The sequence below is a fragment of the Odocoileus virginianus genome, chromosome 7, assembly GCF_023699985.2.
Source record: "Odocoileus virginianus isolate 20LAN1187 ecotype Illinois chromosome 7, Ovbor_1.2, whole genome shotgun sequence".
Classification (NCBI taxonomy): domain Eukaryota; kingdom Metazoa; phylum Chordata; class Mammalia; order Artiodactyla; family Cervidae; genus Odocoileus; species Odocoileus virginianus.
The window spans coordinates 83,425,918-83,449,458 of record NC_069680.1 but is presented as its reverse complement, the minus strand read 5'-3'; the positions used below and the strand labels follow the sequence as shown (position 1 = coordinate 83,449,458).

General features: G+C 41.2%; 2 long non-coding RNA genes across 3 annotated transcripts; both read right to left on the bottom strand.

Moving 5' to 3' along the window:
• Positions 1 to 2,292: 2,292 nt before the first annotated feature.
• Positions 2,293 to 23,463, bottom strand: LOC139036094 (uncharacterized). Of its 2 annotated transcripts, none has more exons than XR_011488837.1 (3): positions 23,155 to 23,463; positions 12,742 to 12,863; positions 2,293 to 2,462 (listed from the first exon to the last, which is right to left on the bottom strand). It is a non-coding gene; the product is annotated as an uncharacterized lncRNA (long non-coding RNA). The 2 variants fall into 2 exon arrangements; XR_011488838.1 differs by lacking the exon at positions 2,293 to 2,462 and adding an exon at positions 4,093 to 7,019.
• On the bottom strand, positions 15,165 to 21,661 carry LOC139036095 (uncharacterized). The gene is made up of 2 exons (XR_011488839.1): positions 21,069 to 21,661; positions 15,165 to 16,114 (listed from the first exon to the last, which is right to left on the bottom strand). It is a non-coding gene; the product is annotated as an uncharacterized lncRNA (long non-coding RNA).
• Positions 23,464 to 23,541: the final 78 nt, after the last annotated feature.

Here is a 23,541-nt window from a genome sequence, read left to right as displayed (position 1 = left end):
ATAAAAGAGCCCCATAGAATGGAGCTTAAAGTTTTCTTTATGAAAAATCATGAAGTCAGAAATCAAAGCAAAAGTATCTAGGTTTGGGGACAAGATTAACATTTACTAACAACGCAATTTCAAGGGTGAAGACTTTCTGAATGCATGTTCTGGTCAATGAGAAACAGTATTTTTACTCCTTTTGGAAGATCTTTTTGAAGTACCTTGTAGGTCTATTTTAATAGTCATAATAGTAATGTTAGGGAAACACAATGAAACTGCCCACCTTGGCCAGGTACCATATTAACCATTTGCGTGAGTTATTTTATCACAGGAAGTCCTAATAAGGAACACAGAACTGACAGGCCACCACCAACCAGAATTTGGGAAAGGTCAAAAGGAGACACCACGTGTCCTACTACTTTCCAGAATCCTTCTTGCTGGCATCCACCTTGGCTGAGCAAAGCATGCCTCACCAGGAAAGACCCTGAGGTAGAATGATTGGCCAAAGACAACCTGGGAACTAATCCCATCACCATAAAACCTGAGATTGTGAGCCACGTGGCAGAGCCATTCTCCTGGTTTCCCTGACCCGCCTGCTCTCCACCTGGGCATCCCTTCCAATAGTCTCTTGGTTGTCAGCATGGGTGTCTCCTTGGACAATTCATTTCCAAGTGTTAGACAAGAGTCCATTCTTGGGCTCTGGAAGGTACCCCCCTTCCTGCAACTATAATAATAGTCATCATTCATAAGCACCCCCAAATTAAATGTTAGTTACTCTAAAAGTCTAAAGGCTTGGCAGAGCTAATGAGCTATGAGTGAGACAAAGAAAAAAAGGGAAAGAATGGAGGCAGTATGGAGGTTCAGTGTGGGTCAGGGGGGTTAGGATGATACATCATAGTAAGTGAACTCTGCATGCTGGTACTTGTACACATCTGTTTCTGTGACTTTCAGTTCACTTCAGTTGCTCAGCTGTGGCCAACTCTTTGAGACCCCATGGACTGCAGCATTCCAGGCTTCCCTGTTCTTCAGTGTCTCCTGGAGTTTGTTCAAACTCATGTCCACTTTAATCCTTGTTTTGTTTCATTTTTTTCTCACTTTTGTTATTAACCATACGTAACGGCCTGCATCAGGGAACCCTGCCCCCCCCCTCTGCAACACCCTCAAACTAAAGCGCCTTTGTTTAGTTTACAGAAAGATACTCTGACCCTGAGCACCTGTGAATGACTGTCACATGCTTTTTTTTTTTCTTTATTAGTTGGAGGCTAATTACTTTACAATATTGTAGTGGTTTTTGCCATACATTGACATGAATCAGCCATGGATTTAAATGTGTTCCCCATCCTGAACCCCCCTCCCACCTCCCTCCCAACTGTCACATTCTTGAGTTACTAGTACATCCCCCTGCCTGAGGCTTGCCATTCTAGGAGATATTTGCAAAATACTAAATGGGCTTTTTGCTTTGTTTCCTCATTTCCCCCCATCTCTGATCCATAAAAGAACCTGGCATCCCGGCCCCGACAGGACGGCTATTTTAAGACGTTAGTCTGCCATCTTCTCAGTCAGATGGCTCTTCCTGTAAAATCATATTCCTTGCCTCAACACCTCGTCTCTCGGATTTATTGGCCTATCGAGCAGCAACCAGAGCAAGCTTGGACTCAGTAACAATGAGGCCTATCTCCTTGGCCTGCAAATGGCCACCTTCTCACAGCGTCTTCTTGCGGGCTTTTGTCTGTGTGTACACACTCCTGGTGTCTCTTCTTTTCCTTAAAAGGACAACAGTCCTATTGGATTTTGGCTCTACCTTAACAACATCATTTAACATTAATTACCCCTTAAAGGCCCTGTCTCAAGCCGTGACTTTGGGGGTTATGTCTACCACATATGAATTTTGGGAGAACACAATTCAGTCCATATAATACTGCCATACCCTTTTCCATAATGGTTGCACCATTTTACAATCCCACCCACAGTGCACAGGGTTCTAATTTCTACATGTCCTGGCAGACATTTGTTCTTTTCCTTCTTTTTTTTTTTTTTTTTTTTGACTGTAGCCATGGGTGTGAGGTGTGACCATGACCCTTTATGTGGGGCCTGGGGAAGATGAGCTGAGTAGTCACACTTAAATATTGAATTCTTTGTATTTATGGCAGGTAGTATTTCCCTGATATGCCAGGCTTTGCAGGTGGGGAGTGGAGAAACAAAGGAGAAGACTGACATTTCCATGAAAGGGAGGAATTATTTAAGAAAATCTGAGCTAACTGAACACGGAGTCTGTTTCTAGCTGGGCTGGATTACAGTTTCCTTAGGTCGTTGCGTGCATTAAGAGTAATCCTTTCAAAGAAGGCAGAGCTCACACTTGCCTGGTATCATTTACAGCCTCAGCCGCAGCTGCAGCAGGGGTCCTGGCCCTCCTGCTGTCTGGTGGGCACTGAGAAGTCTTCAGAGAATGTTCACACCCGCTGCCTCGACAGAAAGGAAACCTGCAGAGAAGCCCAGGTATCAGAAAACTGGCACGGAGGAAAGAGTGCTTAATCCTGTTTACTTTCATTTAAAACCTAGGACCTTGGATTCAGTCAACCATGACTTCAAAATCTAAGGCAAATTGAACACAGTAGGGTCTCTTTGAAAAGGTCCGCGCATTCTGTGAGGTTGTCCTTGGTTTCTAGAAAACACTATTCCATACAAAAGAACACTGCAAATTGAGAGGAATCAGAGCTTTCTTTTAAATATTTATTTTTTACATTTTTAGCTCAGGGTATTTTCCAGACTTAGTCCTCTGCACGAGTAAGTCATATAGATATAGTATATGCTTGGTTATAAAAACTGTCATATCTTTGGGACTTTGAAATGGTAAATATGCATGATGTGTGAAAGAACATGATATATAACTGTATGATCTTAATTACATAAAAATAGAAGCTTGGTTGTGAAAATACACAAATGGGATCTAGAAGGACACATCAAACCATCAACCGCTTGTGCTTATAAATGACTCTGTTTTTTTGCTTCTTGTGTTTTTTGGTTTCCTATTATGCACATGTTAACTTTTAAGAAATAAATGTTGTTTTAAAAACCTTAAAAATTATATTCTCCATTTAGACATATGTCAAATATATCCAGATCCAATGTACAGAAACAAGATCTAAGTTCATTAAAAGAAAGACCATTATGGAGCAGCTTATGGGGAATGAGGGTCAGCAACTCATGTGGGTCAGAAGATCACTCCAAGACAGAAAGAGCTTGCAAAAGAAATTCAATCTTTGGGAAAAGAAAGATCACATCCAGCCAGCACCACCAGAAAAGAACTTCAAAAAGGACATGGTATTTGAGTTAGACTTAAAGAGAGCTCAAGTTTGAGGCTTGTGGAGGAGAGAGAATATCCTAGGCAGAAGGAAAGCAGATCGTAAATCCAGCATTGAGAAAAGGAAACTTTGTGTATAAAAGAGTAACTGTAAATGGCTCAATTTGGATGGCAGAAATAAAGGTGAGAAGTTGGTTGGGATCTGGTCTTAGAGGTTCCCATACTTTTATCTAAAATTTGGAAATGTTACTATGCACTCAGCATTTTATGATTGATACATATACACCTACTTACAGAGTGAAATTTCCCTTTTGAAGTTCCAGTTCAAGACATGATAAACACATCCATATTTTAAGGAAAAATAAACTTTTAAATGTAAATTGTGCTTATTACCTTAAAATATTGATAGCTGGTGGAAAGTTACAGCAGTAAATTAAGATATAATATATACATACACAGGAAAGGTAGGGAGGGCATTTCTTCTTGTAGTTATGCAGCTGACATTGAGAAATGAGGCAAGGTCAGAAGGAATTGCAAACACATTTGGCCTTGAAGATCTATAAATAGGAAGCCTGCTATTTATACATAACCTACTTACAAATGCTCCTTAGTTTAAGTGCTACTTGGGACAGCCATCAAAACTTAATTCTGAGCTGTCCAGAAGCTCACAACTGCAGCAAGGAAAAGAAATTCCCCCCAGAAACATTATTATACATCATGGTTAATTCCTACAGTCCTGAAGACCCACCACTACACTGTCAGAGGTTCATAGATCACAGGGTTGATCTGAAGAAACATGGGAAACAAAACTCACTAACTTTTTTTTATTAGAAAAGGTTCAAAACATACACAAAAGTATCAAAAATAATGACCCCACATACATTTCTCATATAGATTCACTAATGATCAAGACTGGCACATTTGCTTTGCCTATTCCATTTTTTAGAAAAATCCTGCAGCATTGTGAAGTGTTCCAGGCATCATTCTTTCATTCCTACAACTTCAGTTGGCATCTCTCATGCAGAGGAATATTTTCTTAAATAATCTTAATGAGATTCACACAATGTTAACAATCATTCCTATGTTTCGTCTAAATGATAGACATTTATATTCAAATTGCCCTTATTGTGTTAAACATGCTATTTCTTAGATAGCTTAAATAAGAATCCAAAGAAGGTCCACTCTTGACATTGGTGGTTACGTCTCTTAAAACTCTTAATTTGGAGCTGCCTCCTTCTTTCTCTTTTTCAACTTTTTATTTTATGTTGGAGTGTAGCCAATTAGCAATGTTGTGATAAAGATAGTCTGAGGTGCACAGCAGCTGTTACACAACCATACATACACATGTGTTCATTCTCCCCCCGAACTCCTCCCCACCCAGACTGCCACACAACACTGAGGAGAGTGCCGTGTGCTATACAGTAGGCTGGTTATCCATTATAAATATAGCAGTTTGTATATGTCCATCCCAAATTCCCTCACTATACCTCCCTGCCATCTGCCCTCCCTAGCCACTATAACCATTAAGTCCATTCTCTAAGTCTGTGCATCTGTTTTGTAAATAAGTTCATTTGTATCAAGTCTTCTTAGATTCTACATTTAAGGGATGTCATAAGATATTTCTCCTTCTCTGTCTGACTTACTTCACTAGGTATGGGAATCTCTAGGTCCATCCATATTGTGTAGCAGCCTCCTTCTCTTCCTCCTTTCTCTCTGCCCTTGACTCAATTAAACAAGGTCAGTTTTCTCATGTAATGTACCACATCCTGCATTTGCCTCTGTTTCCATGTGGTGTTATTTAATTGTTTCTCTGTATCAAAATGCATTTCTGAATTGGATAGTGTCAGTTTTCTGCTATAGTAATACTCTCTTTGAGCAGAAATGAATGAGCTAAAAGGATTTATTGGGATGAAGATAAGCTTTTTCTTTCTCCCTCAGAGAAGCAACACTGAATTTTAGTGCCAGCCTTTCCACTTAATTGTTGTGTAAATTCATACTTGTATATGTTTTAACTTCTCCAAGTTAGTTTTATCATCAATAATTTCATGGGGTTGCTGTGAGGGTTAAAGAAAGAGAATCTGTAAAGGACCTAATCCTGTGGCAAGCACATAGAAGAGGAACCGTTGTCAGGCCAGTGTCATCTCCTCAGTTCTGTCTCGTCACAACAAAGATTTGAAGTGATGGACAGTAAAGCCCTCGGTGCGTCACAGCTCTTGGACAGACCATGTCAGAGCTCTTGGGTCTCAAACATACCATGCTATAGCTCTTAGACAGATCAGTGTTACAGCTCCGTGTTACAGCTCAGTTTTATTTAGAAAACAGCAGGAAAATACATGCTCAAGGCGTGAGGGAATGCTGACCCAAAGACGAGAAGAGAAGAGAGAGCCCCGGCCCTTTGGCTTCTCTTTTTATGTTTTTCCCTCCCCTCTGGGCCTGCCCTATGTAAACTGGGCTAGCCTGGAGTGCTGTTTCTGAGGTCCTCACGCCAGTCCTCAGACCTCCCTTTGACCTTCTTTTGTTCTATTTTTGTGGACTTTTTCCTTCCATGTCTTTTAGCCACTGCCATTTTGGACTCTTGTTTCCTATTCTACGTAACACTGTGAAATGGAACTTTCTAGATAGTTATATTAGTATCTAACTAGACGGGGGAGCCTGGTGGGCTGCCGTCTATGGGATCACACAGAGTCGGACACGACTGAAGTGACTTAGCAGCAGCAGCAGATTATTTATAATCAGAATCTCCTGAAGGACGGGCTGCTTCATGAAGTTATCAAGGCTTGGTTTACTTCCCAGATTTCAAAAGACAAGAATCTTACTAACTATGGAAACAACAGCTGGCTACATTTTTGTTGTTGCTCAGTTGTATCCAACGCTTTGTGATCCCATGGACTGTAGCACACCAGGCTTCCCTGTCCTTCACTGTCTCCCAGAGTAGTTTGCTCAGACTCATGTCCATTGAGTCGGTGATGCCATCTAACCATCTCATCCTCTGTAACCCTCTTCTCCTGACCTCAATCCTTCCCAGCATCAGGGACTTCTCGAATGAGTCAGCTCTTTGCATCATGTGGCCAAAGTATTAGAGCTTCAGCTTCAGCATCAGTCCTTCCAATGAATATTCAGGATTGATCTCCTTTAGGATTGACTGGTTGGATCTCCTTGCAGTCCAAGGGACTCTCAAGAGTCTTCTTTAGCACTACAGTTCAAAAGCATCAATTCTTCAGCAGTCAGCCTTTCTTTATGGTCCAATTCTCATATTTGTACATGGCTACTGGAAAAACTATAGCTTTGACTATATTCACCTTTGTCTTGGAGGAGTCTAAATTATACAGATAGTAATTTACCCAACTTAAAACCCAGTCCCATTAAAGAGTAGCTATTTACATTAGTCTTAACAAGACGGTTATTTATATTAGTCTTAACAAGATGGTCTAGGTCAAAAGGCCCAACAGTGTTGATCTGCATGTGAAAGAAAGACTTCATGAATTAAATTATGTCTTTTAACCCTTCCCTATTGCTGAAGGCAAAAGGGTACCCAGGCTAAGGGACCTATAGCCTGTCTTCCCTGGGTCAGTACAATGGCCTTGGAGTCTTCAATCTAGGGTTCAGGCTATTGAGGGGGTTTCTTACAATCTGTGAGTTGGGCTGTTGCTGCTGCTGTATTTCTTCTCTTGGCTTGGGGCATGTTGACAGCAATGCTTCATCACTAAAGGCTACCATTTCTTTCCCTCCATTTTACCTGGAAAGCATGAGAGAGAGAACTTTGATTGCATGAGTCATTCTGTTATTCTATTGGCTTGATGATAATAACATTCTTCTTTTTTTATATATATATAACATTCTTCTTATTACAAACATCACAAAAAGTAATCCATCTGTCCTCAATGTGCTAGAAATTAGGGTGATGGTTCTCAGAATCATCTGGACACTAGTTACAAATGTGTTATCTATGGGCCCATTTTCAGACTTAGTAAATTAAAATCCCTGGAAGTAGAACCCAAGAATTTGCGTGTTAACATGCACACTACAGCTTGAGAATGTATGAGATATTCTGGGATGAAATTTCCCAGAGGTGATGAACTTGAGCCAGAGTTACATGGTTATGAAATGGAGAAGCCAATATTTTAATCCAGGACTGCTGTGCCCAGAACTCCTCTGCCACATTTCTAATTGCCAAGGACTGGCATGTAAGTCTCACCAAACCATTCCAATCAACCATGTGTACCATTTAGCTTATTAATGAACCCATCCATCTTCAAAGGTCTTCTGAGGGGGCTCAGTGGTAAAGAATCCACCTGGCAAGCAGGAGACATGGGTTCGATCCCTGGGTTGGGAAGATCCCCTGGAGAAGAAAATGGTAACCCACTCTAGTATTCTTGCCTGGGAAAACCCATGGACAGAGGAGCCTGGTGGGCTACAATCTATGGAGTTGCAAGAATCAGACATAACTTAGTGACTAGACAATAACAACCATCTTGAATGCTTAAGATGCTGCATCTTTCCAATGCTCACTCCTTTCTGAAGACAGATTTTTCAAGAGTGGGGTTTCAGTCATTCATTCCCTTTATCACTAGTGATTTCTTTGCTTATAATCCAACCCCCTTAACCCCTTCCCTCCTACTGGCCTGTTTTCCTCTTTATCCTTCTTTTAAGATTTTTTTTATGTGGACCATTTTCAAAGTCTTTATTGAATTGTTACTATATTGCTTCTGTTTTATGTTTTGGCTTTTTGGCCAAAGTGTGTGTGGATCTTAGCTCCTCAGCCAGGTATCAATCCCACACCCTGTGCATTGGAAGGCAAAGTCTTAATCCCTGGACCACCAGGGAAGTAAATCCCTGTCCTCCTTAAGTGAAGGAATTTCCCGTATCAAATTCTGGCAAGTTTAACATACAAACTGAAAAGGCAATGCACAGCCTTGGTACCGCAAAAAAAATTATAGAATTTCTTTAGATTATTTGTGCTTACTGACAGCAGCTTTTCCATGTGTATGATAAGGGAAGTGGTAACCATGATTCTGATCATAAGTCTGTCCTTGATTTAACAACAGCAAGATGGAAAAGCTATGGTGCCCCCCATCCAAAAGTATCTGTGCTCATAGAAAGGGGTGAAAAAACAAAACAAAGGACAGGAGACCCATGTTCTAACACTGCACACATTCTGAGCATAACAGTTATGTCATCTTTACAAACAGCAGAATATGTCAAAGAGAGTGTTATTAAAGTTATTAAATCATGTCTGATTCTTTACAACTCCATGGACTGTAGTCCTCTAGGTTCCCTGTCCATGAACTTCCCAGGCAAGAATACTGGACTGGGTTTCCATTTCTTACTCCAGGGGATTTTCCTGACCTAGGGATCAAACCCACAACTCCTTGAATTGGCAGGTAGATTTTTAACCACTGAACCACCAGGGAAGCCCTAAGTAAAGGTCTAGCTATGACATTTAAAAATTTTCCATGTTCATAGAGTCAAACAGAAAAACAGCACAGAGCAGTAGCTTAGAGCCTGGATTCTGTAGCAAACTACCCAGCTCAAATCCTGGCCCTGTGATCATGTACTAGTTTCTTAACAGTTTGTGAATTATTTTCCTTATCCAAAAAAAATGAGGTAGTTATAGTGTCAACTTCATAAATATAAGTATTAAGTGAATTCATATTCACAAAATTCTTAGAACAGTGCCTGGCACTTAGTAAATTCTTATTAAAACAAATGTTATTTTATTTATTATTTGCCAAACAGCAGACACTTTTTAAATTTAGGTACAGTGGATTAATAATGATTTGTTAGTTTCAGGCATACATATATGTATGTTTATTTTAAGATTCTTTTTCATTATGGGTTATTATAAGGTATTGAATACAGTTTTCTGTGCTATACAGTAAGTCTCTGTTGTTTATTTTATATAGTAGTCTGTATCTGTTAATCCAAATTCCAAATTTATCATCCTCATTTCATTCCTTTTTGATTTCTGTTTTCTAACTTATTTGTATCATTCTTTTTAGATTCCATATATATGAGTCAGACATGACTTAATGACTAAACAACAGCAACAAACAACAAAACATTTACTTGCAACATTTAACATTATTTACAATGAAAAAATCTTACTCTATATTGTAATGTCAGTGGTGTAAAAGTGTCTGGGTAGAGCATTTATCATCCATGTAAGAAACTTTATGCATTTTGGGAATAATGTTCTTATGAAGGAGGAACACTGGTTTCTTTGTCTATAAACTAAGTGCTAATATTCCACATTATTAACCTTACTCAAAAGACATACCATAGGTATCTTCAGTGAGGAATTTTATCTACTGTTTGTCTAGCACACATGAGCTGAATACCTCGTCACTTTTCACTTGTGAACATGTTGTGATTTACTGCTCCGTGTCACCCATCTATTAAGCATGTCACTAGATAAGCTTCCTCTTAGACAGGAAGATTCCGAAGGCCAAGAGCCGTGTCTTCTATTGACACACTCCAGTGAAATCTCCCCATGAGTTCACACTAAAGCACCAAGTCCCTCTAGTCCTGAACTTGTCTTTGCGTCTCACAAGGTTCTTTTGTGTTCAATGTCATATAGTTTAACTATCGATTATAAAGTTGTCTCAAGCTGAACATACGTAACGTCTGGCAGGTATCTCAAATTCTATCTAGCCAACAAACCCAAAGTAATCTTTAAAATTCAAATCTGTGGGAGACTTCCCTGGTGGTCCAGTGGTTAAGAAAGGCTTGCAATACAAGGGTGGGGAGTTCAGTCCCTAGTTGGAGAACCAAGATCCCACAGACAATTAAGCCCCCAGATAGCAACTACTGAGCCCGCGCTACAACTAGAGTGAACCCACAAGGATGAGGCAAGGAAGATCCTGATGCACCAACTAGGACTCTTCTCAGCCAAAAATAAATATTAAAAAAAAGAAAAAAAAAAATCTGTAACTCATCAATTTTTTCTCTTTTAATAGCAGAAAATTTTCACCTGTAACTTGTCTCACTCACACTCACCTAAGTCGCTCAGTCGTGTCCGACCCTTTCCGACCCCATGGACTGTAGTGTGCCAGGCCTCCCTGTCCATCACCAACTCCCGGAGTTTACTCAAAACTCATGTCCATTGAGTCGGTGATGCCATCCAACCATCTCATCCTCTGTCGTCCCCTTCTCTCACCTTCAATCTTTCCCAACATCAGGGTCTTTTCCAATGTGTTAGCTCTTCACATCAGGTGGCCAAAGTATTGGAGTTTCAGCTTCAACATCAGTCCTTCCAATGAATATTCAGGACTGATTTCCTTTAGGATCTCCTTGCAGTCCAAGGGACTCTCAAGAGTCTTCTCCAACACCACAGTTCAAAAGCATCAATTCTTCTGAGCTCAGCTTTCTTTATAGTCCAACTCTTACCTCCATACATGACTACTGGAAAAAACATAGTCTTGACTAGACAGACCTTTGTTGACAAAGTAATGTCTCTCCTTTTTAATATGCTTTCTAGGATGGTTATAACTTTTCTTCCAAGGAGCAAGTGTCTTTTAATTTCATGGCTGCAATCACCATGTGCAGTGATTTTGGAGCCCCCCAAAATAAAGTCTGCCACTGATTCCACTGTTTTCCCATCTATTTGCCATGAAGTGATGGGACCAGATGCCATGATCTTTGATTTCTGAACGTTGAACTTTAAGCCAACTTTTTCATTCTCCTCTTTCACTTTCATCAAGAGGCTCATTAGTTCGTCTTCACTTTCTGCCATAAGGGTGGTGTCATCTGCATAAATGAGGTTATTGATATTTCTTCCAGCAATCTTGATTCCAGCTTCATCCAGCCTGGCATTTCGCATGATGTACTCTACATATAAGTTAGATAAGTGGGATGACAATATAAAGCCTTGACGTACTCCTTTTCCGATTTGGAAACAGTCTGTTGTTCCATGTCCAATTCTAACTCTTGCTTCCTGACCTGCATACAGGTTTCTCAGGAGGCAGGTCAGGTGGTCTGGTATTCCCATCTGTTTCAGAATTTTCCACAGTTTACTGTGATCCACACAGTCAAAGGCTTTGGCATAGTCAATAAAGCAGAAGTAGATGTTTTTCTGGAACTCTCTTGCTTTTTCAGTAATCCAACGGATGTTAGCAATTTGGTCTTTGGTTCCTCTGCCTTTTCCAAAACCAGCTTGAATGTCTGGAAGTTCACGGTTCATGAATTGCTGAAGCCTGGATTGGAGAATTTTGAGCATTGCTTTGCTAGCATGTGAGATGTGTGCAGTTGTGTGGTAGTTTCAGCATTCTTTGGCATTGCCTCTCTTAGGAATTGGAATGAAAACTGACCTTTTCCAGTCCTGTGGCCACTGCTGAGTTTTCCAAATTTGCTGGCATATTGAGTGCAGCACTTTCACAGTATCATCTTTCAGGATTTGAAATAGCTCAACTGGAATTCCGTCACCTCCACTAGCTTTGTTCGTAGGGATGCCTCCTAAGGCCCACTTGGCTTCAGATTCCAGGATGTCTGGCTCTAGGTGAGTGATCACACCATCGTGGTTATCTGGATTGTGAAGATCTTTTTGTACTGTTCTGTGCATTCTTGCCACTTCTTCTTAATATCTTCTGCTTTTGTTAGGTCCGTACCATTTCTGTCCTTCATTGAGCCCATCTTTGTGTGAAATGTTCCTTTGGTATCTCTAATTTTTTGAAGAGATCTCTAGTCTTTCCCATTCTATTGTTTTCCTCTATTTCTTTGCACTGATCATTGAGGAAGGCTTTCTTATCTCTCCTTGCTATTTTTTGGAAATATAAACTTCTCTCTAATCAAGTTCTATTTAAAAATTCTGCTCTTACAAATGTCTCATACCTGTCATTTCCTTTTAAACCACACCAACCCTAACCACATTCTGGTCACAACTATCTTTCATTAGACCACTGCAAGAGCCTCCCCAAAAGATTGCACTGAGTTGAATTTCTTATTAGTAGAATCCATCTTTTGTATTGATATTTGTACTGCTAGGTTTCCAAACATCAATATAATCACATTTATTAATGTTAGTTAGAAAGTTAGGCATGAGCAACAAAGGGTGGCTGAGCAGAAAAGGAAGAAACCTGACCTCTAAATCCCACCCCAGACATGCCCCATTGCTGCCCCAGGATGGCTCACAAATATGTTACAAAATAACCACACTTTTCCAATTCCAGCACAAGCTCTGTACCTACACAGTGGATACAAACTAACAACAGGGGCATCTACAACTGGGCACATGTGCCCTTGGTACACAGCTGTGTCCTCAACACAAGTAACCTTAAGCAGCCAGGAGCCCATTAAGGGTTCATAAATATTCTATACATACATACATCTGATTATATCGGTCTGAATTATGGGAAAGACATGGGTTATAGAGCCTGTTGTTATGTAACTTACACCTATCAATCAAAACTGTCAGTCCACGCCCACCTAAATATGTAAAAACCCCATTTTAAAAATTGCCATACCTCATCATTCTGGTGCCAGTGACTGTTGGCTTGGCCCACCTCTCTTTCGAGGTGCTCCTTGTCTTCTTCCCTTAATAAACTTGCTTTTGCCATAGGTAAGACCTCAGATTCTTCTGAGGAATCTGAAGAACCAAGAATGGAAGTCCGTGAGAGAGGGTCTTCTTTGACCTCCCCTACCCAGTAACAATTCACTCAAAATAACTTATACCAAATAAAGTCCAAATTCCTTGCTATGGCATTCAAGGCTACTTGTGGACCTTGGTTTCAACCTAGCTGGCTAGCTTTTTGAGGTTAGAAGTATGTCTCCTTGAAACCAGGCTAGAGCTATAAGTCTCCTTCACCTCAGCATTTATGTAGATACATTAGTTTTTCAATTTTATTTATTTTAATCGGAGGATAATTACTTGACAATATTGTGATGTGAATTCATCAGCATGAATTGGCCATAGGCATACCCATGTCCCCTCCCTCCTGAACCCCTCACACTCCCTCCCCCTGCCATCCTGCCAGGTTGTCAAAGAATGCTTACTCTGGGTTCCCTGTGTCATACATCAAACTCGCACTGGCTATCTATTTTACATATGGTAATGTATAGGTTTCAATGCTATTCTCCCAAATCATCCCATCCTCTCCTCCCCCACTGGGTCCAAATGTCTGTCTTTATACCTGTGTCTCCTTTGCTGCCCTGCACATAGCATCATCAGTAGCAGTTTTCAAGATTCCATATATATGCATTAATATATGATAGCTGTCTTTCTCTTTTTGACAGTCTATATAATAGTTTCTAGGTTTATCCACCTCATTAGAACGGACTTAGATGGTGTTCCTTTTTATAGCTGAGTAATAGTCCATTGTGTATATGTACCACAACTTCCTTATCCATTCATATACCAACAGACATCTAGGTTGCTTCCATTTCCCGTTATAAGTAGCATTGCAAGAAACACTGGGGTACATGTGTCTGCTTCAATTCCATTTCCTTAGAGTATATGCCCAGTAGTGGGAATGCTGGGCCATGTAGTAGTTTTGGAACTACCAAAACTAGAATTGGAAGTGGTCAAACAGGAGATGGCAAGAGTGAACATTGACATTTTAGGAATCAGTGAACTAAAGTGGACTGGAATGGGTGAATTTAATTCAGATGACCATTATATCTACTACTGTGGGCAAGAATCTCTTAGAAGAAATGGAGTAGCCATCATAGTCAACAAGAGTCCAAAATGTAGTACTTGGGTGCAGTCTCAAAAATGACCATGATCTCTGTTCGTTCCCAAGGCAAATCATTCAATATCACAGTAATCCAAGTCTATGTTCCAACCACTAAAACTGAAGAAGCTGAATTTGAATGTTTCTATGAAGACCTACAAGACCTTCTAGAACTAACACCCAAAAAAGATGTCCTTCTCATCATAGGGGACTGAAATGGAAAAGTAGGAAGTCAAGAAATACCTGGAGAAACAGACAAATTTGGCCTTGGAGTATAAAATGAAGCAGAGCAAAGGCTAGCAGAGGTTTACCAAGAGAATGCACTGGTCATGGCAAACACTCTCTTCCAACAACACAAAAGACCACTCTACACATGGACATCACCAGATGGTCAATACTGAAATCAGATTGATTATATTCTTTGCTGTAAAAGGTGGAGAAGCTCTATACAGTCAGCAAAAACAAGACTGGGAGCTGACTATGGCTCAGACCATGAACTCCTTAATGCCAAATTCAGACTTAAATTGAAGAAAGTAGGGAAAACTGCTAGACCATTCAGGTATGACCTAAATCAAATCCCTTATGATTATACAGTGGAAGTGACAAATAGATTCAAGGGATTAGATCTGATAGACAGAGTGCCTGAAGAACTATGGAAGACGGTTCATGACATTGTACAGGAGGCAGTGATCAAGACCATCTCCAAGAAAAAGAAATGTAAAAAGGCAAAATGGTTGTCTGAGGTGTCCTTACAAATAGCTAAGAAAAGAAGAGAAGCTAAAGGTAAAGGAGAAAAGGAAAGATACACCCATCTGAATGCAGAGTTCCAAGGAACAGCAAGGAAAGATAAGAAAGCCTTCCTCAGTTATCAATACAAAGAAATAGAGGGAAACAGCAGAATGGGAAAGACTAGAGATCTCTTCAAGGAAATTAGAGATACCAAGGGAACATTTTATGTAAAGATGGGCACAATAAAGGACAGAAATTGTATGGACCTAACAGAAGCAGAAGATATTAAGAAGAGGTGGCAAGAATATACAGAAAAACTATACAAAAGAGATATTCATGACCCAGATAACCATGATGGTGTGAACACTCACCTAGAGCCAGGCATCCTGTTGCCGGAGCCTGCCGGCAAACGAACCGGTCACGGGCGCAATCGCCGAAATACCTGAGAAATAAAAGAAAGGACTAGGAAAGAAAAGACTAGGAAAGAATGGGGTTGAGAGGGACGGAGTCAGCTCTCGACTGAAACCGACAGCTTTATTGAAGAACACCACACCTATATATATGCCAACAGGAGTCACTAATAGATTAAATGTTTGCATATGTGCAGAGCTACAGGCACAGATGTTTTAAATTCCTCCACTTAAGGATAGTAAAGTATTACCCTAGCACCCAACATGACTGAGATCAATAGAACATTAACTAGATAGATAACAGGCTTCAATCATGATGAGTTTATCAGCACCAGGAAAACAGATGAAAGATCGCTACAGCAATTTCCTTGAGGGAGGTAAAAAAGGCCAACCTGTGCTTTAATAAATCAGGGGTGGCGGGACAGAGAGGGACCTCTTGATCTCTCTCAGAGCCGAGAAGGAGCCTGAGCAGTCAGGCTGGCTCCCCGCATCTCCCCCTTTTCTTTTAACTAATGGCCTTTATATCTTCCTCAAAGGAAATGGCTGCGTTTACAATTCTTTTACTAGGACTATTTTCCCAATTTGTCCTTGACCATTTAACAGACTTGTTGGCAATAAAAGTTACATTCATTACAATCTTACATTTTTAGATAAGCAATAGTCCCATATGTTTCAATGTAATACTTTGGAAATTCCTGGCCTCCAAATGTTGGTACATAAGTCTTTTGCTCCCGGCAAATGTCAGTATTAAGAATGGGCCCCAGGAAACAAAAGCATTGGCTTCAGCCTGAGGGAAGGCTTGATTGATTATCACACAAGCCAATGTGAGCACAGTATAAGCTAGGGCTTGTCGAGGTTAAGCCGTCTCTGCAGTTATCCTCCTTGCTTGAAGAATAATCTCATGCATCTGCTGATTTGTCGGGAGAAGATTCCTCTGTTGAAGAGTCAGACGACTCATCTGCTGGTTTAGGGATCTCCTCCGTCTGGCGTACCAGCCTTTCTGGAAGCCAGCGCGGTACTTCGGCATCCTGCGGAAAAACACATACATAACCCCTCCCCCAAATTAACACGGGATCTGGGCCATGCCAGTTATTATCTAGCGGGTCCTTCCACAAGACCATCGGTTTCTTACTAGAGATTTGAGGGTCCCAAAATCTCTGCGCAGCTGAATGTCCTTCTTTATCTAAAATTAAAAAGTTTAAAATGTATAAAGCGTGATTAAGGTAATTTCTAGGCAGAAGGGGGTAGAGCTCTCCTCTCTGTATTTTTTGAAGCTGTAATTTCAAAGTTTGATTGGCACGTTCCACGATGCCTTGACCTTGTGGATTATAAGGAATGCCTGTTTTTAGGGTGATAGAAAAAGAGGAACAAAAATTTTTGAAGGCAGAGGAAACATAGCCGGGGCCATTATCAGTTTTTATAATCTTTGGCGTGCCTAAAACGGAAAAAGCATAAAGACAATGTGAGATAGAATGTTTTGCGGCTTCACCAGTCTGTAAGGATGCCACAATATATCCTGAAAAAGTGTCAATAGATACATGAACGTACTTTAAACGACCAAAAGAAGGAACATGAGTGACATCCATTTGCCAAAGATGATTCGGTAGGAGCCCGCGAGGATTAACACCAAGGTATGGAACTGGGAGAAACTTAGGGCAAACAGAACAAGATTTAACAATTTGTCGTGCAGTTTCTCGAGGGATATGAAATTGCAAACGAAGAGTATTACTATTTTGGTGATGTAACGCATGTGATTGTTGTGCCGCTTCTACCTGTGAAAGAAAAACTCTAGTGTGAGAATCAGCTATTTGATTTCCCATAGATAAGGGTCCAGGGAGTCCAGTGTGAGCACGTAAATGTCCAAAGAAGCAGGGTAAGGTGCGCTGCTGCAGCAGAGACTGAATTGAACGTAACAAATGTTGAATGTTAGAATTCACAGTAGAAATAAAGGGAACAGTTTCTATATATTGCAAAGCATGAGCAATGTATTTGCTATCTGTAAATAAATTAAAAGGTTGCGAATTATATCGTAAGCAGACCTCATAAACAGCAGACAATTCTACCTCTTGGGCAGAGCTATATGCAGTTTGCCAAGAGGTAGGGTAATTATTAAGTACAAATGCAGCAATGCCATTAGAGGAACCATCAGTGAATACAGAGAGCGCATCCGGAATAGGTTCAGATAAAACAACCTTAGGAAAGATAAAAGGATGTTGACTAGCAAAATGTAAAATCTTATCAGAAGGTAAATGATTAATTATTCTCCCTGCAAAGGAATCGAGAGCCAAAGCCCATGAGTCATTAAACTGAAAAAGCCAGTCTTGCTGCTCTTTGGTATAGGGTACATAAATATATGTAGGATCAGCTCCGAGCATTTCTCTAGATCGCTGGCGTCCTCGAGCAATCAACAAGCTGATAAAATCAAAAAAGGGAGTAAGAACTCTTGAAGGAGAAATGGACAGATGAATCCAATGTAATGGAGCATCCTGATACAAAACTGCTGTAGGCGTATATTTGGAAGGGAGTATGTAAAGACCCCAGGGCTTAGAAAAGTCACAATAAGTAGCGAAATGTTGAGAAAGAGCATTTTCTACTTTAGCTAATGCTGCTCGACCATCATCTGTAAATGTCCTGGGGGAAGAAGGATCAGTAGGCCCTTTTAAAATATCAAACAAAGGCTTTAATTCACCTGTAGTTAATTTAAGATATGGACGTATCCAATTTATATCCCCAAGTAATTTTTGAAAATCATTAAGGGTTTTTAGATTATCTTTTCGGATCTGCAGTTTTTGGGCCTTAAAAGATTCCTGTTCTAATTTAAATCCCAGGTATGAGAAAGGAGGAAGCCTCTGTACTTTCTCTGGTGCCACTTGAAGGCCGAATTGAGACAACCGTGTGAGCAGCAAATTATAGGCTTGCAAAAGCACACCTTCAAGGTGGTATGCAAGCAAGATGTCATCCATATAATGGACTAAGTAGACATCAGGATATGCAGCTCTCACAGGGTCGATTGCATGATTGACAAACCTTTGACATAAGGTGGGGCTATTAGCCATCCCTTGAGGCAGAACTTTCCAATGATACCTCCGAGCAGGCTGCTTAAAGTTAGTAGAAGGTATGCTAAAGGCAAATCGCTGACAATCATCAGGATGGAGTGGAATAGTATAGAAACAATCCTTTAAATCTATAATTATCTTAAACGTTTTACGAGGGATCCCTGCAGGCGAGGGCAGGCCAGGTTGTAAGGGTCCCATAACAATCATGGTTTCATTTACTTTGCGGAGGTCCTGCAAAAGCCTCCATTTTCCAGATTTCTTCTTTATAACAAATATTGGTGAATTCCAAGGGGAATTGGAAGGCTCAATATGTCCTAAGCTCAATTGTTCCTGCACCAATTGTTCAGCTGCTGAAATCTTTTCTTTGGTTAGGGGCCACTGATCAACCCAAACAGGCTCATCAGTCTTCCAACTGATAGGATCTGCATGAGTTACAGGAAAATCAGAGGTCCCCGTCAAAAACACCCTAGGCTTGCTCTGGTGGGGCGAGGAGTGGATACAATAGGGCAAGTAATTCCTTGATCACCCTTTCCTAGTCTCTGCTGTGGAAGTAGACCTTGATTCATCATCATATCTGAGATGACTTGATTTGGGGCAAACATATATACACCCATTTGTTGCATAACATCTCTTCCCCAAAGATTAACAAGGAGATGAGGCAGAATAAAGGGTTGGAAATCGCCCTCATGTCCTTCTAAATCACTCCAGTGAAGGAGGCCACTACTCTGTTGTGGGTTTTGAGATTGACCTATGCCCCTCAGAGTAGAACAAGCTTCTTGCTTCGGCCAATGCTGTGGCCAATGTTCCTCAGCTATAACTGACACATCTGCACCAGTGTCCAAAATTCCAGAGAATCTTTTTCCTTCAATAATGAGCTCTAATTTTGGTCTTTGAGTCGAAATAGATTGAACCCAATAAACATCAGAGGAACCAAAACCACCAGCCTTCCTTTCTCTCTGTGAGGCAATCTTTCCTTCCACATGAAGGGGTAATAAAATTAATTGGGCAATTCTTTGATCAATAGGTATACTAATAATGTTAAAGGGGGCACAAGCCATAATTTTAATTTCCCCAGTATAGTCGGCATCAATCACGCCAGGGGAAATGGACAATCCTTTCATGGTCCAACCGCTCCTGCCAATGATTAATCCAACTGTTCCTTTTGGTAGTGGTCCAAATACCCCTGTAGGAATGGCTTGCATCCCCATATCTGGGGTTAATACTATATGGGCGGCAGCGCACAAGTCCAATCCTGCGCTGCCTAGGGTGATTCGGTAGAAGTGTTCGATACCAAGTCGATCAGGTTTGGTTGTGACTCGGCTTTGAGTGCCCCATAACACTGTTTCGGGGCCTGGGGCTGGCCCCTCACCCAGTTTCCCGAGACAGGAGGCAGAGGTTTACCTTCTATGTCAATCTTAGAACGACAATCTCTGGCCCAATGTTTTCCCTTTTTACATCTAGGGCAGACATTAGGATTTTTTGCCGAATCAGGGTTATTGTTCCTTTTTGGGCACTGAGCCATACGATGTCCCATTTGTCCACATAAAAAACAACTACCTGGTGGCCCGCTCCTTTTTATATTTCCCTTATTCCTTGCTTGTTGGTACAAAACCTCTTTAATAGACTTTCCTTGAATAGCTGCGGCCATAGAAAGCCCTTGAAGGTAAGAAGGGCCAATATCAGCACAAATTCTAACATAATCTGTTAAATTTCCCTTTTTCCTGTAAGGCCGCAGAGCGGCTTGGCACGCAGCATTTGCATTCTCATAGGCCATCTGTTTTGTTACAATAAGACCTGCCTCTTCATCTCCTATAATCTTAGATATTGCATCTAATAGACGAGCAACAAAATCCTGATAAGGCTCGTCAGGCCCTTGCCGAATTTTCGAAAGATCTTCAGTCTTTCTATTAGAAACGGGAAGTTTCTTCCAGGCTTTTAATGCAGCTTCACTAATCTGAAGATAAGCTTGTTCTGGATAATTTAGTTGTGCATTAAGAGCCCTAAAGACTCCTTCTCCCATTAGCATGTCAAAATTAATTTGTAACCCATTACGGCGATTACGATCTTCAATAAGACCACAAACTTCTCCATACTCGGAGTGCCAGAGCAAATAATCACCTCCAGAAAGGCAGGCGCGTGCAACGGCTTTCCAATCATTGGGTGGCAAATATTGGGCTCCGAGGCTCTCAATTATAGCTAATGTAAAAGGTGCCGTGGGTCCATATTGGGCACAAGCCTGCTTAAGCTCCTTTAACTGTTTAAATGGAACAGGCTCATGATACCTGCGGTGGTTAGCGTCTTCAAAGACTGGAAAAATCATGGAATATCCCTCAAGGCTTTCTCCCTGGTCTCTAGCATGTTTAACAGCCATTTGAAGTGGGGAAAGGACAGGTTTTTCAAATTTCAAAGGAGAATATACAGGAGCTGTAGGTATTAAGGGAGCCTCAACCAAAGGAGGAGGCATAGGAGGAATTGGAATGGGATCCAATCCTGCCACAACAGACGGTGTATTGAAGTGCTGCGGCTTGGGACCCGAAGGAAACAGTAACTCTAATTGCTCCACTCTCTGTGATATGGATGTTAACATTTCTTTAAGCTCCAAAAAAGGGGATGCTTTGTCCTTCCCTTTTGTGACAATAAAAGCATCCCAATTCTCTCTATTGTATTCATCTAGTTCTCCTTGATCCTCATGAGAGAGTTCAGACTCTGAGTCAGATGTTAAAGCAACAGCCTCCTTTTTACTAGATTTTGGGTCTTCCGGGAAATTGCAAATGTGTTCAACTGTCCCGGAGGTAGGCTGCAGATTTTTAGGAGTTATAAACTTTAGAGCAGTTAGCATAATTTTTAACGTAGAAACAAAGAACTGTTTACTACTACTTTGACCCATGATTTTTACTCTCAACTATACCCTCTCCACCCACAATACCTGCAACTTCAGACGCTGCCCGCGGGATTACTTGTTTTTGGGTGGCTGTAGTCCGGGATCCGCTCGTGTCCCTGTTCGGGCGCCACTTGCCGGAGCCTGCCGGCAAACGAACCGGTCACGGGCGCAATCGCCGAAATACCTGAGAAATAAAAGAAAGGACTAGGAAAGAAAAGACTAGGAAAGAATGGGGTTGAGAGGGACGGAGTCAGCTCTCGACTGAAACCGACAGCTTTATTGAAGAACACCACACCTATATATATGCCAACAGGAGTCACTAATAGATTAAATGTTTGCATATGTGCAGAGCTACAGGCACAGATGTTTTAAATTCCTCCACTTAAGGATAGTAAAGTATTACCCTAGCACCCAACATGACTGAGATCAATAGAACATTAACTAGATAGATAACAGGCTTCAATCATGATGAGTTTATCAGCACCAGGAAAACAGATGAAAGATCGCTACAGCAATTTCCTTGAGGGAGGTAAAAAAGGCCAACCTGTGCTTTAATAAATCAGGGGTGGCGGGACAGAGAGGGACCTCTTGATCTCTCTCAGAGCCGAGAAGGAGCCTGAGCAGTCAGGCTGGCTCCCCGCATCCTGTGGCCTTAGGAAGCATCACTACAAACAAAGCTAGTGGAAGTGATGAAATTCCAGTTGAGCTGTTTCAGATCCTCAAGGATGATGCTGTAAAAGTGCTGCACTCAATATGCCAGCAAATTTGGAAAACTCAGCAGTGGCCACAGGACTGGAAAAGGTCAGTTTTCATTCCAATCCCTAAGAAAGGCAATGCCAAAGAATGTTCAAATTACCACAAAATTGCACCCATCTCACACACTAGCAAATTAATGCTCAAAATTGTGTAAGCCAGGCTTCAACAGTACATGAACCATGAACTTCCAGATGTTCAAGGTGGATTAAAAAATGCAGAGGAACCAGAGATCAAATTGCAAACATCCACTGGATAATCGAAAAAGCGAGAGAGTTCCAGTAAAACATCTACTTCTGCTTTATTGACTATGCCAAAACCTTTGACTATGTGGATCACAACAAACTGTGGAAAATTCTTCAAGAGATGGGAATACCAGACCACCTGACCTGCCTACTGAGAAATCTGTATGCAGGTCAAGAAGCAACAGTTAAAATCGGACATGGGACAATGGACTGGTTCCAAATTGGGAAAAGAGTATGTCAAGGCTGTATATTATCACCCTGCTTATTTAACTTATATGCAGAATACATCATGTGAAATGCTGGGCTGGATGAAGCACAAGCTGGCATCAAGATCGCCGGGAGAAATATCAATAACCTCATTTATGCCGATGACACCATCCTTATGGCAGAAAGTGAAGAACTAAAAAGTTTCTTGATGAAAGTGAAAGAGCAGAGTGAAAAAGCTGGCTTAAAACTCAACATTCAGAAAACTAAGACCATGGCATCTGGTCCCATCATATCATGGCAAGTAGATGCGAAAACAATGCATACAGTGACAGACTTTATTTTGGGGGGCTCCAAAATCACTGTGGATGGTGACTGATCTGATGCCAGGAAAGACTGAAGGCAAGAGAAGGGGACGACAGAGGATGAGAAGGTTGGATGGCATCACTGACTCAATGGACATGAGTTTGAGTAAGCTATGGGAGTTGGTGATGGACAGGGAAACCTGGCGTGCTGCAGTCCATGGGGTCGCAAAGAGTCGGACACGACTGAGTAATGGACCTGAACTGAATGATAGTTTTGGTCCTAGATTTTTTAAGGAATCATGCTGTTCTCCATAGTGGTTATATAAGTTTGCATTCCCACCAACAGTGTAAGAGGCTTCCCTTTTCTCCACTCTCTCCAGCATTTATCATCTAGATTTTTTTAATGAGTCTTTCTGACCAGTTTGAGATGATACCTCATTGTGGTTTTGGTTTGCATTTCTCTAATAATGAGCGCTGCCTTAGTTTTGATGTACAGAAATCATTAACATAACTTTCCTACACCTGGATGCCTCACCTGGCGATGTGCCCACACTCACTGTGCGTGTCCCAGCGCCACCACACTAAGACAGTGACCTCCATGTCACTTCAGAGCCATATCCTTACCTGTTGGGTAACCAGCAGCACAGAAGGCCGGTTGTGGACAATTAGCTGACTTGCTTTAGCCTGGAGACTCGAAAGGAAGCCCTGATTTACTTTTAATATTCCTCTGATAGATTTGACAGGACTCCAAAATTGCATGGAACTTGTAGTGGTAAAACGTGACTCGAACTAAAAAACATGCGCGTACTGCTCTCCCCACCTCGCCCCATTCATAGCTTCGGTATTATAAGCATTGTGTTAATACAAATCTGGAAACCAAAGAGGTACAATGAAAACCGAAAATTCCCACAGCAGCCGCATCTCGGACCTGTCTGGGCGCCCTCTCAAGTCTCGCGAGAGAACAGGACAGACGCCGGGTTTTCCCTGTTTCTCGCGAGAACGAAGGGCTTC